At 39.4% G+C, this 14,447-nt stretch overlaps 1 protein-coding gene across 2 annotated transcripts in view; it reads right to left on the bottom strand.

Moving 5' to 3' along the window:
* The window catches only part of MLLT3 (MLLT3 super elongation complex subunit), a 288,054-nt gene that overhangs the window by 98,371 nt on the left and 175,236 nt on the right, over positions 1–14,447 (bottom strand). The window lies entirely within an intron of this gene.

Consider the following 14,447-nt stretch of genomic DNA (forward strand, 5'->3'; position numbering starts at 1 on the left):
AGAAAAAACTACAGGAGATTATTTAGTTAACCTTGGGGTAGAGAAGAACATATTCAGCGGGACACAAAAAGAACTAGCCATAAAAAAGAGGACCACATAAAAATTAAGAATTTCTGTTGATCAAAAGATACCATAAACACGGTAAAAAAAAAAAAAAAAAAAAAAAAAAGTTACTACACGGGCAAACTAGAAAAAGAGATCTATGATAAATAGAACCAACAATGGATCATACCTCCAGAATATAAAAGACCCCCAACAAATAAGTAGAAAAATAAGCAGAAGACATGAACGCATTTCACCGAGAAAGAAACACGAATGGACACTGAAATGTGTGCTCAGCTACTTTACTAATTACTGGAATACAAAATAAGGTCATGTTAAGGTACAATTTTATGCCTATCAAACAGGAAGAGATGAACGAGCCTGACTACAGAAGAGCAATAGGATCTCTTTACACATTGCTGACACAGGACTCAAAACTGTTACACTACTGTATAAAATAAAAAGCTAAATGTGTGAATGGCCTTGGACTCAGCAATTCCACGCGTAGGTATTGTACCCTAAAGGAGTATTTCTCCAAATGGGCCAGAAGACCAGCAACATCAGTATTACCTGGATGCTTTTTATTATTTTTTTTCTTAATTTTTTTTTTTAACGTTTATTTATTTTTGAGACAGAGAGAGACAGAGCATGAACGGGGGAGGGTCAGAGAGAGGGAGACACAGAATCCAAAGCAGGCTCCAGGCTCTGAGCTGTCAGCACCGAGCCCGACGCGGGGCTCGAACTCACGGACCGAGAGATCATGACCTGAGTCGAAGTCGGACGCTCAACGGACGGAGCCACCCAGGCGCCCCACCTGGACGCTTTTTGGAAATTCAGATTAAGTCCCATCTCAGACCTCGCGATTAAGTATCTGTGCGTTGGGCACAGAAGTCCTCATGTGTACTAATTCTCCAGGTGTTTTGTCATGTGCCCCAGTTTGAGAACCTCTGGTTCAGAGCACTGTTACTCAAACACAACCTATTAGTGAGACTGGTAAACACTGTGATGGTTTCTATCACTGTCTATAAGTAAATCAGTATAAAATAAAATAGACTGCGTCCTGTGTAGTAAAGGTAGGCATTAATGTATGAAGCTTTGTCTCACTTGTCTATGTATATTTACATATGTGGGTCCTTTCATTATGGAGAACTTTTTTTTTTTTTTTTTTTTTTTTGAAAACAGATTTCTTACTGTGTGTCGCAGCCATAAAAGTTTGAAATCCACTGTCCTGAAACTCTCGCACTTGTGCACTGGAGATATGCCCAAGAAGGTTCCTAACTGTATTTTCACAGAAGACAAAACAAAATACACACACACACACACACACACACACAACCACACAAAAAAAAACCCAAAATAAAACAAAATAAAAAGGGATGGTGAGTCTAGATATCTAGATAACAAGAGGATAGATACACAAATCATGCTCTGTGGACAATTATACAGCAGTGAAATCAATAACCTGCAACAACAAATCTTATACAGTACGGAGTAAACAAAGCAAGTCGCAGAAAATTACATACAGTATTACACCATTTTCATAAAGACCAAAAAGAAGCAAAGCTGAACAAATAGAGCGGCCACATTTGGTAAAACCGCATTTAAAAGTTCAGGGAAATTCAGGAGAGTAGTTGCATCTGAGGGAGGGCAAAAGATGGACTGGGAAGGTATATACAGGTAGTCTGAATTGGCACTAGTATGTTCTAATCCTCATTCTTAAACTGAATGGTAAGTCGATGGTGTTTGTTTCAGAATTTACATATAAAATACATTCAATCCTCATATGTATCAATTACAACCTGATTACATTTTTATGTTAAGAAAAAGTTAAAATTCCTGATGCCACAATCTTACGGTCTAGGAAGGGAATTTCACATTCCAAACCAACAGATATTTATTAGGTGTTATGAACAAACCATACAAGTTGTCTCATTTAATCCTTTAAGAGTCCTGTGAGGTAGGTACTCGGCAAAGGTAGGTAGGTAGATTCTTGGCAAAGAATAGGTAGTCGAATACATGTTGAGTAAATAAATGCTTGAGTAATTTTACAGTACAAAAAGAGAGAGTCTGATTATATGCTCTGTATTACAGTTCTACCCTCAGGAGTTCAATGAAATAACATAGATGATTAACTCTGTTAACGGAAAGGAGCTTATGATCTATTCTCATTATTTCTACATTCTATTACTTATGACCAAAAGTATAATGAGAAAAATCACTTTTTTCTCTGAAAGTATCTCTGGTCAAAGGTATAGAAAGTAACAAACTATAACATGGAGTTAATGAATTAACATTTGTGTATTACTAGAATTTCCATTTTGCCCTTAAAAGCAGTTATCCATATGCAAGGCAGTAGCATTCTTCATGGGGAAAAGAGGAACTATGGTAATATAAGAAAAGAAATGACCAAGGCTTAAAAAAAAAAAAAAAAATCAGTGACACATTTAGTCTATGCACTTTAATAAGAACTACAGTTTAAAAGTGCAAAGTCAAAACCTTTTTTTTTATTGAATACATATTAATGTAAACAAAAACACTTGGGGAAATGGTTGCCTTAGAAAATTATTCTCATCCTTCACAAAGAACTATTTCTGTTCAGAGGGCTTCCACAAATGTATGTTTTTTCTCTCTCTCTCTTTTTTTTTTTTTTTTTTTTGAGAGAGACAGAGACAGAGTGGAAGTGGGGTGGGGCAGAGAGAGACACACAGAATCTGAAGCAGGCTCCGGGCTCCGAGCTGTCTGCACAGAGCCCAACGTGGGGCTCAAACTCAAGAACCTGCAAGATCATGACCTGAGCCTAAGTCAGACGCTCAACCAACTGACCCACTCAGGCACCCCTCTTGTTTTTTAAACTTGGTTCACTGTTGTATCCACCCAGTGCCTGCAATGACTGATTCCTAATAAATATATAATAAGGCATTTGTCTTTGAATGAATTTATACCCTGAGCATTTACTATATTATACGCTAAGGCCTCAGGGATGACAGATCAAATATGTTATAGATTCCCTTTCACCCCCACCAATCCACACAGAGCTAACATAAATGATTAAATCAAAACAAGATGTGCCCTTGTTCTTCCTGAACAATTTAATCCAAAAGCTATTAGGTGGGGCCAAGCTAGGTAGGCAACAGTAGGGGAGTAGAGGGCAGTAATGACATGAAAAGCAACCATGCAGGGGCTAGAGCCACTAAAAAGGAGACGCTCCTTGAAAAACTGGCCGAATCTACCACTGAGACAAGGAAAATACAAAATGAGCCTGGAACATCTTCTTGTAGCAAAAAGTCAGGAAGTGTACAAACTCTAATCAAGGCATGTCAAAAAGACACAGAGACTAGATTGAAGGGGCTCCCATTGGCCAAATCAAGATAATTTAAGCATGAAAATAAATAATGATAGTAATGGATTATAATGAAAAAATACATATCCATGAGTCCATGATGACATAATAAATACAAAAATAAACTTAAGCTTGAGGAGGAAGGAGATATTTACATTTTCTCAAAATACTTGCCAATAAATACTCATTAATTACAAAGAGGAAACAAGAAATTTACAGCGGCAGACACCATTAAATCATGTGACTGGAGTAACATCACAGTAGTAATGGTATGGTGTGATGAAAATCATGATCACGGGGTCAGGGGCAGTGAGGAGAGTCTGGCAACACTTACGTAATATTCCTGCCAGAAGTACATAACCTGAATCTGGTCATGAGGAAACAGCATACAAACCTAAATCAAGGGCTATCTAGTAAATAACTGGCCTTCAATCTTCAAAAATTTCAAGTTCATGAAAGTCAAGGAACTATTCTCAGTTGAAGGAGACGAAAGAGACATAACAACCAAACGATACGTTGATTCTAGACTGGATCTTTCTGCTGTAAAAATAAAGGACATTAGCGAGACAATCTGCAAAACCTGAATGGGATCTAAGGAGTAGAGGCTGGTACTGTATCGATGCCAATTCCTGATTTTAATAGTTGTATGACAGTTATATAAGAGAATGTCCTTATTTGCAGGAAATAAACACGAAAGTATTTAAGGATATTTGGAGCATCATGTTGGCAACTTACTCTAAGCTGGCTCAGGAAAGAAAAGCTCTTTGTACTATATTTGCAACTTTTCTAGAAGTTTGATGTAGTTTTAAAACAAAAAATTACAAACTAAATAAATAATAGTATTTGGAACGGTCTATGCCTCAATCTATGCACAGGGGACTAACAGACCCTGGGAAGGGCATCAAAATCAGAGGGTGCCCAAGAAGCATCCTCAGTCTGTTCATTTCACTACACTTGGCTTTCTCTCCAAGAAGGCCTAAAATGCACCATATTCTTTTAAGAAGAATCTAGATACCATCCCAAAAGGAATCAAGGCTTTCTTACACATATTAGATGTGTCAGCTAAATCAAGGCTTTCCTAAGGAAAGACATGGTTTGCTTTCAAAAATTCCAAATGAGGTTGCCTTTTAATACCACACACAAAAGCAAAGAAAACAAAAAACACGTATGGTCTGAAGTCCTCACGTATCCTCTCAACTAAAACCACTCACTTCTGTTGAAGAAAAAGACTATAACCGTGTAATAAATATTCAAAGATGTATTTGGCAACAACCTATCTATGGCTTATCTGGGAAAATCTGCTCCGCTTGGTAGGATTTGTTGTAGAAACAAGACAATTTTATACACATTCACACTGGACCATCTAAAGATCTACACAAGAGACCAGCTTTCCAAAGGAGAAAACATTTAGTTTTTGCCGTCCCTGGTCTTCAGAAGCCTTTTTGGGACTGGGTCCAACAATAAAGTCTCTGGCACCCCACTAAAAGAAGCAGATGCCTTAAAGTACTACATCTTTTTCTCCTAAAAGCACGCAACGCAGTGTAGATTGGTGGCTAGAAATTCTTCTTCCTTCTCTTTTCTTCTCCCTCCCTCACATCCTTTCCTTCTTTCCTCCTCTCCCTTCCTTTCCTTCAGAAACTGAGCTGGGCTATCCCTCTAAGATAACTAGAATGTCTTATCCCGTTAGACAAGGGTTAGAGTTTGGTAGTAAGGGGGAAAAAAAATCCAATGTTCATTCACTGCATACCCAGCATTAGCCTTAAAATTGGCCCGTGGTAGGTACTCAAATATTTGAAAATTACTTATACTTCCTCTCTGGATAAGGCAAGCACTAAGCTAAACAAGGAAAAATATTTAAACTAGCTTCCTGGAAGGGAATTTTTACTTTTGCTTTATCAAACACTTAGAACTACCTAAGCAGGAAGCAAGAGGGACACAGGGTAAAGGCAAAAGAGAATCGGCAAGACTTGGGAAAGTCCTCCCAAATTTGATTTTCAGAACCAAGAAAAATCAATTTTGTTCCCAGAATTTCAATCTATAAAGCAAGAAGCAAAAGGATAAAAACCTGCAGCCAAAAGTCTTCCAGGATTTGGAAACCATCTTCGATTCCTACACTTGTCTTACCTGTCCTCAATTCACATACTCAGAACAATTTTTAGGTCACGTGTCCTGATTCTGGAGTATGTATGTGTGTGAGAGAGAGACAGAGAGAGAGAATCTCAAAAAGTCAAAACAGCTTTCCCAAAGAAGAGGCAGCAAGCCAGCCATAATAAGCTAATTCTATTCAAGTATGTTACCCTCCAACTTTCCAGTCTTGAAGAGGAAACCTTTGAGTCCCTAAATACTCCAAGAATCACCACTACCCCAGGGTGCCTGGGTGGCTCAGTCAGTTAAGCCTCCGACTTAGGCTCAGGTCATGATCCTGCTGCTCATGGGTTCGAGCCCCATGTCAGGCTCTGTGCTGACAGCTCAGAACCTGAAGCCTGCTTCGGATTCTATGTCTCCCATTCTCTCTCTGCCCCTCCCCTGCTCTGTTTCTCTCTCTCCCTCTCAAAAATAAACATTAAAAAAAATAAAAAATAATAAAAAAAATAAAAAAGAATCACCACTACCCCATAACTTATTTGCATCTCCACTTTCAAAAATCTGGTAGATTACAAAGTTATTTGTTGACTTTATTACAGCCTTTCATATGCTGGTTAATGCCAAGGAAAACCACTTCTAAAGTCATGCATATTATTCAGCTCTTTAGCTAAAAAAAAAAAAAAAAAAGAAAAGAAAAAACTGATTCCAAAAAGTTATGCTTGCCTCTAATTTATGGAAAATGAAAACATAACTAGTCCCCACAGATAGGTTAATACTGGCTTAAGAAAGTTTGGGTGGTGGGGGAGCAGATTCCTAATTATCATGTTCTCCATGCAAATTGGATTTTTAGAAGCAAGGGAAATACAGAGAACTTTAGTCTACGAAGCAAGACACAAAAGAATAAAGTTGGCGTGAGCCGCGTGCGAGCTGCTTCGCTCTGGCAATTTACCCAGCCTGTCTTCAGGAAGAAGACTGTCACAGGACTGCTGCAGTGGCCCTACGGCAACTAGAAGTGGCCCTGGGGATCTGCTTTATTCTAATTCCTTATCTCTTTTCATTGCATTTCCAAAAGAAAAGTGACATTACTCTGTATTGTTATAGAAAGAATATGAAAGAACAGTGAACAAACCCCCGACTCCACTATCCCTTGCTTGATCCATCATGTCAGTTTTTGATGCCTTAGTTTACCCATCTGCAAAATGGGAAGCTTGACCTATTACATCAAAGAATACCTTCAGCTACAAAACACACATATATGTTTTCCTCATTTGGCCAATGAGGCGAGAAGCCAATGGAGATTACTAATTTGTCCAAAGTTACATAGCTACTAAGTGCCAATGCCCGTCTCTGAAAAAAGGTCCGTTTCATAACCAAGCCTGCCCTTTTAACTGTTGGGCTATGTTCTCTCTGCCAAAAGAGATCAGAATCGGTGTACAAAAAAAATCAAGCAGTGATTTTCCAGAAAGCGACTACGTACCTCAATAATTCATCGAGCTTTTATTATTACCTTCAAGGCTGATTAACCAAGTACAACCTTTCTCTTTGTGCCCGAGAGACATTCACACCCTGGGTTGCTCTGCAGTGTGGAGGCACATACATCATTTCCCTCAATGCATTTCCACGTAAGAAGAGTAAATCAGAAAAGATTTAACTATAACATGCTTTTTTAATTAAAAAGAAAAAGAGAACTGAAGCCAAAATTGGGAGTATGTATATAAACCACAAAAATCCCTTCCGGAGAAGAATAAAAAAGAGCAGCATTCAGATAAGATGATCCCAGGGGATACAGTGTGGATAGAAAGGGAGAGAAGCTCAAGAAACCTGACCCTGGGAGAGGGGCATGATGGACAAAAGAAACAAATCCCGTCTTTATCAAGAGTAGGAACAGAAGTCCAAAAAGAAAAAATACAGAGGGGATAGAGGGGGAAGATTCCACAAGAATAAGTTCCATCCTTAGCCCCGGGGCCCACGTAAAGAGTGAAAGCCGATAAAATACATGTTAAAACTGGAATATAGTGGAAGGCATGCTTATGAAAGGTGACTGTTACTAAGATCCAGATGATCCCTGACCTGGAGTTCACTGATGCTCTTTACCAAAAGCATTCGAAGGTCAAAATTACCTGAAAGGAACATCTCCCTTTATTTAATTGTTAACTTAAAGAAAGATAATTTATCACTACCCATTGTGTGAAATAGCAAGGCCTACATTAAATTATTCAGCTTAGTCTTCCAGTTTTTGTAGGTATGTTCTTTCAAAGGGTTGTCCTGGTCTCGTAGTCCCTGACATTTGAAACCCCCGGTTTAGCACAATGGTCTTATCAAAAGTCCTCTTGCTTCCTGTGCTTAAACCAGACCTTTATAGAGATCTATGGACATTGCATAACAGTGTCATAAGCTAAAAACACAAAGCAGAGCAGCAGAACAAGAGTCCAGGCTAAACACCGGAAAGGACACGGCTATTCAAAATCGGAATATTCTGATAATAAAATTTCAAGAAAGTTTTCTTTATTATTTCCCCAGGCACCCCTGCCCAGATTATCTCAGACAAGATAGTTTTGTTTTAACATAAAAATCACCTCTCTCTCCGGACCTATAAATAGTGAGTGCCATTACCGTAAGTAGTGGTCCAGATCACCGCCTGCACAAAGATGCTTGGCCAACGGAGTGAGGACACGCTGAAATCCCACTATGCTACCCTAGCTATGCCGCATCCCTTGTGCGAAGGCTTCCTGCGGCGGGGAGAAGTGGGGGCATTTATTTCTAACGTGCCCAAAGACGCTATGATAGTGATGCTATATGGGTACCCTTGTCTAGGTAAACCACTCAAACCCATCTCTTGAACCACCAGCAGTTATTAAGACTGAAATTCGTGAAGTTAACTAGAGTTTTACTATATTCCAGTTTTACTCTGACAATAGTTGAAAGAACGAGTTTGTTTTGTGGCTAGGGCATCTATATATTACTCAATCTTTCCATTAATGAAGGCTTTAAAAAAATTTTTTTAATGTTTATTTATTTTTGAAAGAGAGAGAGAGAGAGAGAGAGAGAGAGAGAGCGATCGCACATGAGCAGGGGAGGGGCAGAGAGAAGGGAGACACAGACTCCGAAGCAGGCTCCAGGCTCTGAGCCGTCTACACAGAGCACAACATGGAGCTTGAACTCACGAACTGCGAGATCATGACCTGAGCCAAAGGCGGATGATTAACCAACTGAGCCACTCAGGTGCCCCTGAAGCTTTTTTAAATTTTTTTTTTTCAACGTTTATTTTATTTTTGGGACAGAGAGAGACAGAGCATGAACGGGGGAGGGGCAGAGAGAGAGGGAGACACAGAATCGGAAACAGGCTCCAGGCTCTGAGCCATCAGCCCAGACCTGACGCGGGGCTCGAACTCACGGACCGCGAGATCGTGACCTGGCTGAAGTCGGACGCTTAACCGACTGCGCCACCCAGGCGCCCCGCCCCCTGAAGCTTTTTATATTTAACCATTTCACATTACCACAGGCCAAGAAACATAGAACACATTACTCGTAACGTCTTAACAAACAACCGAAATCTTTCCATCAGTTGTCTGAGGTGTGAGGAGATGTTTTTGAACAAAAATAAAGTCACCTAGTTTAACACATGAAATTCACGTGTAATACGTTAAATGCAAATATAAACATCCTGTGAGATAGCTCATCTACATGAGAACTACAAAGTAAAATACTGACAGTGGTTCCAGTTACTGGAGGGATTAGGATTTCGTTTTTTCCTTTTGCTTTTCTAGAAAGTCTACATTTTCTAAAGTTAGCATCCACTTATGTTAAAAATAGGTAAAAAGCCAGATTCCTTCTTGGGGCTAAAACATGTTCTTTCTAGTAGAACACCATTATTATGTCAACGTCTTGGAATAAAAATCTTTTATTTTCACCTTTCGAGGTAACAAAAACCGTGATTTAAACCAAAGCATCATAAAAACCTAGAGGAAAAAAAGAGGTCGTTCTATAAATAATTATTTGCTGACTGGTTAAGTATGCTCCACATTTTACTTAATCATCTCAAGTGGGAGGAAGGGGGGTATCATGCTTATTTCAGGAAAGCCCAAGGTAAATTAGCAGCAGATCTGAGAACTGAATTTGTGCCTTCAGATTTCAAATCAAACATTCTTTCTATCACACCATGGCCGTGTCCGTTGTGGGAATAAAGGTTATTATATTAAACCACCTACCATTTATCCTTATTCCTCAAAAATGAAAGCCGAATATCTATTTCAAGAGTCTCATACATTTCTTTTTTAAACGGCTATGGTCAGATCCCATCACTGTCAGGTTTTTTGTATAACTTTGGGGACAACATAAATTCAGAAAATAAAATGTTAATTACAGCTTCTCTTCTCTACCCCCCCCCCCCGCAAAAATTATTTTTACTTAATGTTATACAGTATGAGGCAAAAACAATATCCAGCAGGGACAATTAAGGCAGACACCTGCTCTCATAAGCAATTCCTTTAGTAGGATGCTAGAAGTAAGGGAACACATTCAGATATACTAGATAAACCTCGTACGCGGCTTTAAAACAAGTACGGAATGAGCTACCTGAGCCAAGAAGAGAGGGAAAACCCGAACCAATGGCTTTCAATTGTAATATGTATGTATTTAAAAAGAGAGAGAATTGTTCATTGTTTAATTTGAAAATCTCCAAGATTCACATGCTTCCCTTTTTTCCCCTTTTCTATTCATTTCTTATTTTCTTGGCTTTTTGGTCACTGGGGGTGGGAACCAGGGGCAGGCTTACGTGTTGTTTTCCTGTCAAATATCACAATATTTCCTTTCAGGACTAAATGAAGGCTGCCACATACATATAGTCAGCGAAACCGCCGCTCCTGGGAGGTTTGCCGAAAGAAAAGTCACACGACCTTCCAACACCGAGAATTGAAACGCAACAGAATTTTTTCCTAGTGCAAACTCAGAAGTATCTACCTGTTTCATTTCTCTCCCATTTAGCCTTTGCTCAACTTACGCAGTAAGCACATGTGAGCTGTGGACGTTGTGAAAAGTGTGCCCCTATTTTTTCTTTCCTTACTGAGAAGGTAAAATAGGTAATTAGGAAAGAAGCAACAAATGAAGGCAAGGGGATTGTTCTAGACCACGACTACTTCCGGTGCACATTTTCACAAGTTCCTAACTGTCCTGCAATCAACTTGTGTAACTTTGGGTGAAATTAAAACATAAGCCCACTAATATGCTGAGTGACGTAACTTTCTACTATGACCACACTTTCCCTAAAAATTTATGAGATGAATGTTACATTTGGAACTAAGCCTCATAAATTTGACATTCTATTTATGATTTTTTTAAATTAATGTTTATTTTTAAGAGAGAGAGAGAGAGAGAGAGAGAGAGAGAGAGAGAGAGAGAGCATGAGGTGGGGAGGGGCAGAGAGAGAGGGAGACACAGAATCCGAAGCAGGCTCCAGGCTCTGAGCTGTCAGCACAGAGCCTGACACAGGACTCGAACTCACAAACCCCACGATCATGACTTGAGCTGAAGTTGGACACTTAACCAACTGAGTCACCCAGGCCCCTCTCTATTTATCATTTATATGTATGCTCTACTTTCAGGATTTAATCTTCCGGGCTCTGGGAGAGGGGGGATACAAAAAAGAAAAAATGGCAAATATGACAGAAAATTAACCTCAACTCTGACAAAGAGCCAAATAAATGAGTCAGCCTGCTTGATCCTACATTTATTTAAATAAATCACCTTTGATCAGGGCCGGTGAAAAACAGCAGCAACCTTTTATCTTTTGAGGCAGGTAATTACAGGGTGATATATACCAGAAAATAACAAAAAGCCACACTTGCCCCAAAACAAATACCCAAAAATCCAATGAAGCCGTCTAGTAACAGCCACTAAAATAATCTTCCATGTATTATTTTCTTTGAGTCATTTTAAAAATAAGCAGCCAGCTATCCATCCTCTGGGCACTGGGATGAGTTTGCCACAAAAGCCACTTACATTTTTAGAAGCCCAAGTCTTGACAAATCAGTTCCTAAGAACATAATTTGTTACACGTTGAAGAAAGCCTGAAAACACAGACCTCGGTTAAAGAGGCTTCCATATCTTGTTGTAACCTTTCCAAATGTAAGTATGTGGGAAGAATACCCATAAATTTAACTTGAAACTGAAACGGAAAATTTCCAATTTAAAATACATTAAAATGTGGTCTTTGAAAGGAAATAAATGAAAATAGCTTTTAAACATATGAAAAGATGCTCATCATCACTCATAAGAGAAACCTGAATTAAAAATTAGGTATCATTTTTCACTCAACAGATGGGGGGGGTTAATAAATGAACGGTGTGGAGAAACAGGTACTCTCACACATTGTTGATGCAAGCACAGAGTGATATAACCTCTTTGACAGGCAATTTGTAAGTGTCCATCAAAATTTAAATTCCACTTTGCCTTGGAGCCGTGATTTTACTCCGAGGAATTTATCCTACGGATAAACTCACCCATGTGCACAAAGAACTATGTAAAAGGTTATTCATCACGGCTTCGTTGGTGGCCTGAAGGAAGGCTCACTGTAATGTCATTTTGTATCATGTGTGCATTTACCTATTCAAAAAAAAAAAAAAAAAAGTAAAATGGGGGGGGTTGGGTGTGATTTGTACAGTTTAGAAATTAGAAGTGTTCTCGATTCCCCTACAAAAGCAAATACTAAACGGCCCTAGACAAGATTCATTCCAGAACCCTGCGACAAAATGCTATGTTCAGATGGCTTCCGCAGCTGCATTAGGAGAGAGCTTCTTACCATGAGCCCCCTTTGGTCCTTTAATAACCAAAATCCCTTGGTGGGGGTCTACTGTGGACTTGAATTCCACTTCACAATAAGCAGTATTTCAAAAAGATTCCAATTTATTCCTTGCAAAAACATACCATGTATAAATGTAACTGTCACTCGGGGAAGCGGGACTGCGTTATGCTGCAGACTTAACACAGACTGCAAGCATGTTCCCCATGTCTTCTCCAGCAAACCCTGCCAACTGGGCGTCTGAAATGTCCTATTGAAACAGGTGGTGTCTGAACAGAATTGGATTTCTGCCTATAGAAACCCGAGTTCTAACAACTGCTGTGGTTAGTTTTAATTTTCAGTCCTCAAAATTAACTGCTTGCCAGTGATTCAGAAATAGACTGAACAACATGTTTAGACTTTGGCCTGTTTAATTGAGGAAAGCAAGCAAGCAAAAAAGCCTACCAATATCCTACCACCATTCCATGAAGAACAACAGAATCAAAGCAGACCATTTGCTTTCCAGGCCAAAAAAAAAAAAAAAAAAAAAAAAAAAAAGAGGTAGGGGCGGGGGAAGCAGCTGTAACAAAAACTCAATTCTCCAAAGATGCCTGTGCCTTTTGTGCTTTGTTTCCAGCCGCATAGGGATGCAACTACCTTGCTGAACATACTACATAGGAGCCCTTGTGAGGGCTTGAGAAACCTTTATTTAATCTGCTGGAAATACAGAATCCAGAACAATGATAAGAGCTGATCATTTTTCTAATGAAAACTTGCATCGTAAAAAATGATATTCTAGGGGCACCTGGGTGGCTCAGTCGGTTAAGCGCCCTTGACTTTGGCTCAGGTCATGATCTCGCGGTTCATGAGTTCGAGCCCCGCGATGGGTTCTGTGCTGATGCCTTGGAGCCTGGAGCCTGCTTTGGATTCTGTGTCTCCCTCTCTCTCTGCCCCTCCCCTGCTCATGCTCTGTCTCTAAAAAATTAAAAAATGTGAAAAAATGATATTCTAAACAGATCTTTGTTTCATTTGATACAAGCAAAATACAAACTGCCAGAATTCAACTCCTTGAAGAAAGATCCCGTGGGCTAAAATTCTTTAAATCCAACACCAGCCCATCAATGTGCCAGGCACACTAACCAGTGGTCAAGATGCCTATAAGAGCAGCTTACACTTTATAACAAACCTTTTCCACTGTACCCTTAAGTGCTTGAAATACACATGGTTAAAGATCTGTCGACTTTCTTTTTTTTAAGTTAATTTATTTTGGGAAAGGGGGAGGAGGGAAGAGAAAGAGAGAGAGGGAGACTAATCTGAGAGAGAGAGAGAGGAGAGGGAGAGAGAGAAAGAGAATCCTAAGCAGGCTCCACACTTCAGCTCAGAGCCCTATGTGGGGCTCAAACTCGTGAGCTACAAGATCATGACCTGAGCCAAAACCAAGAGTTGGACACTTAACCAACTGAGCCACCCAGGCGCCCCAAGATCTGTTGATTTTCTAAAACAACAAAGGAAAAAAACAAAAAAAACAAGAAACAAACAAACAAAAAAAGGGGCTGAATATCTACTATGTGCCACACACCATGGTTGGACATTCCCAGTAAGGAAAATACAGTCTCACCCATTTCACAGATTGATAAACTGAAAAAAAATTTTTTTTTACCATAGAAAAATAATTATACATTGTGAGGCTTAGGATATACCTTTAAGATCTAGATTAAAGGAATCATAGATATCTCTCAGTACAACACAACATATCATTCGAGTTTACCATGATTTTCTGTGGATTTTTTTTAATTTATTTTTTCAATTTACATCCACGTTAGCATATAGTGCAACAATGATTGCAGGAGTAGATTCCTTAATGCCCCTTACCCGTTTAGCCCATTCCCCCTCCCACAACCCCTCCAGCAACCCTCTGTTTGTTCTCCGTATGTAAGAGTCTCTTATGGATAAACTGAGATTCTGAGAGATGTAATAACTTTCTTCAGCTAGAAGACGACAAAAATGAGGTCTCTACTTAAATCTGCCTCATTTCAAAGCTTTTCCAACTGTATCACACTCCCTCCCAACATGGAAGCCAGGGAAGTGAGTTAGTGAAACAAAGACTTTCAGCTCATATGACAATACACTATCATTACTTAGCCCACACCCAGAAGAAAACCTCATCCACTTTCAGTCAAAAGTAATGGATATTAAACCCTTCAG

This window comes from Leopardus geoffroyi, chromosome D4 (genome assembly GCF_018350155.1).
Source record: "Leopardus geoffroyi isolate Oge1 chromosome D4, O.geoffroyi_Oge1_pat1.0, whole genome shotgun sequence".
Lineage (NCBI taxonomy): Eukaryota > Metazoa > Chordata > Mammalia > Carnivora > Felidae > Leopardus > Leopardus geoffroyi.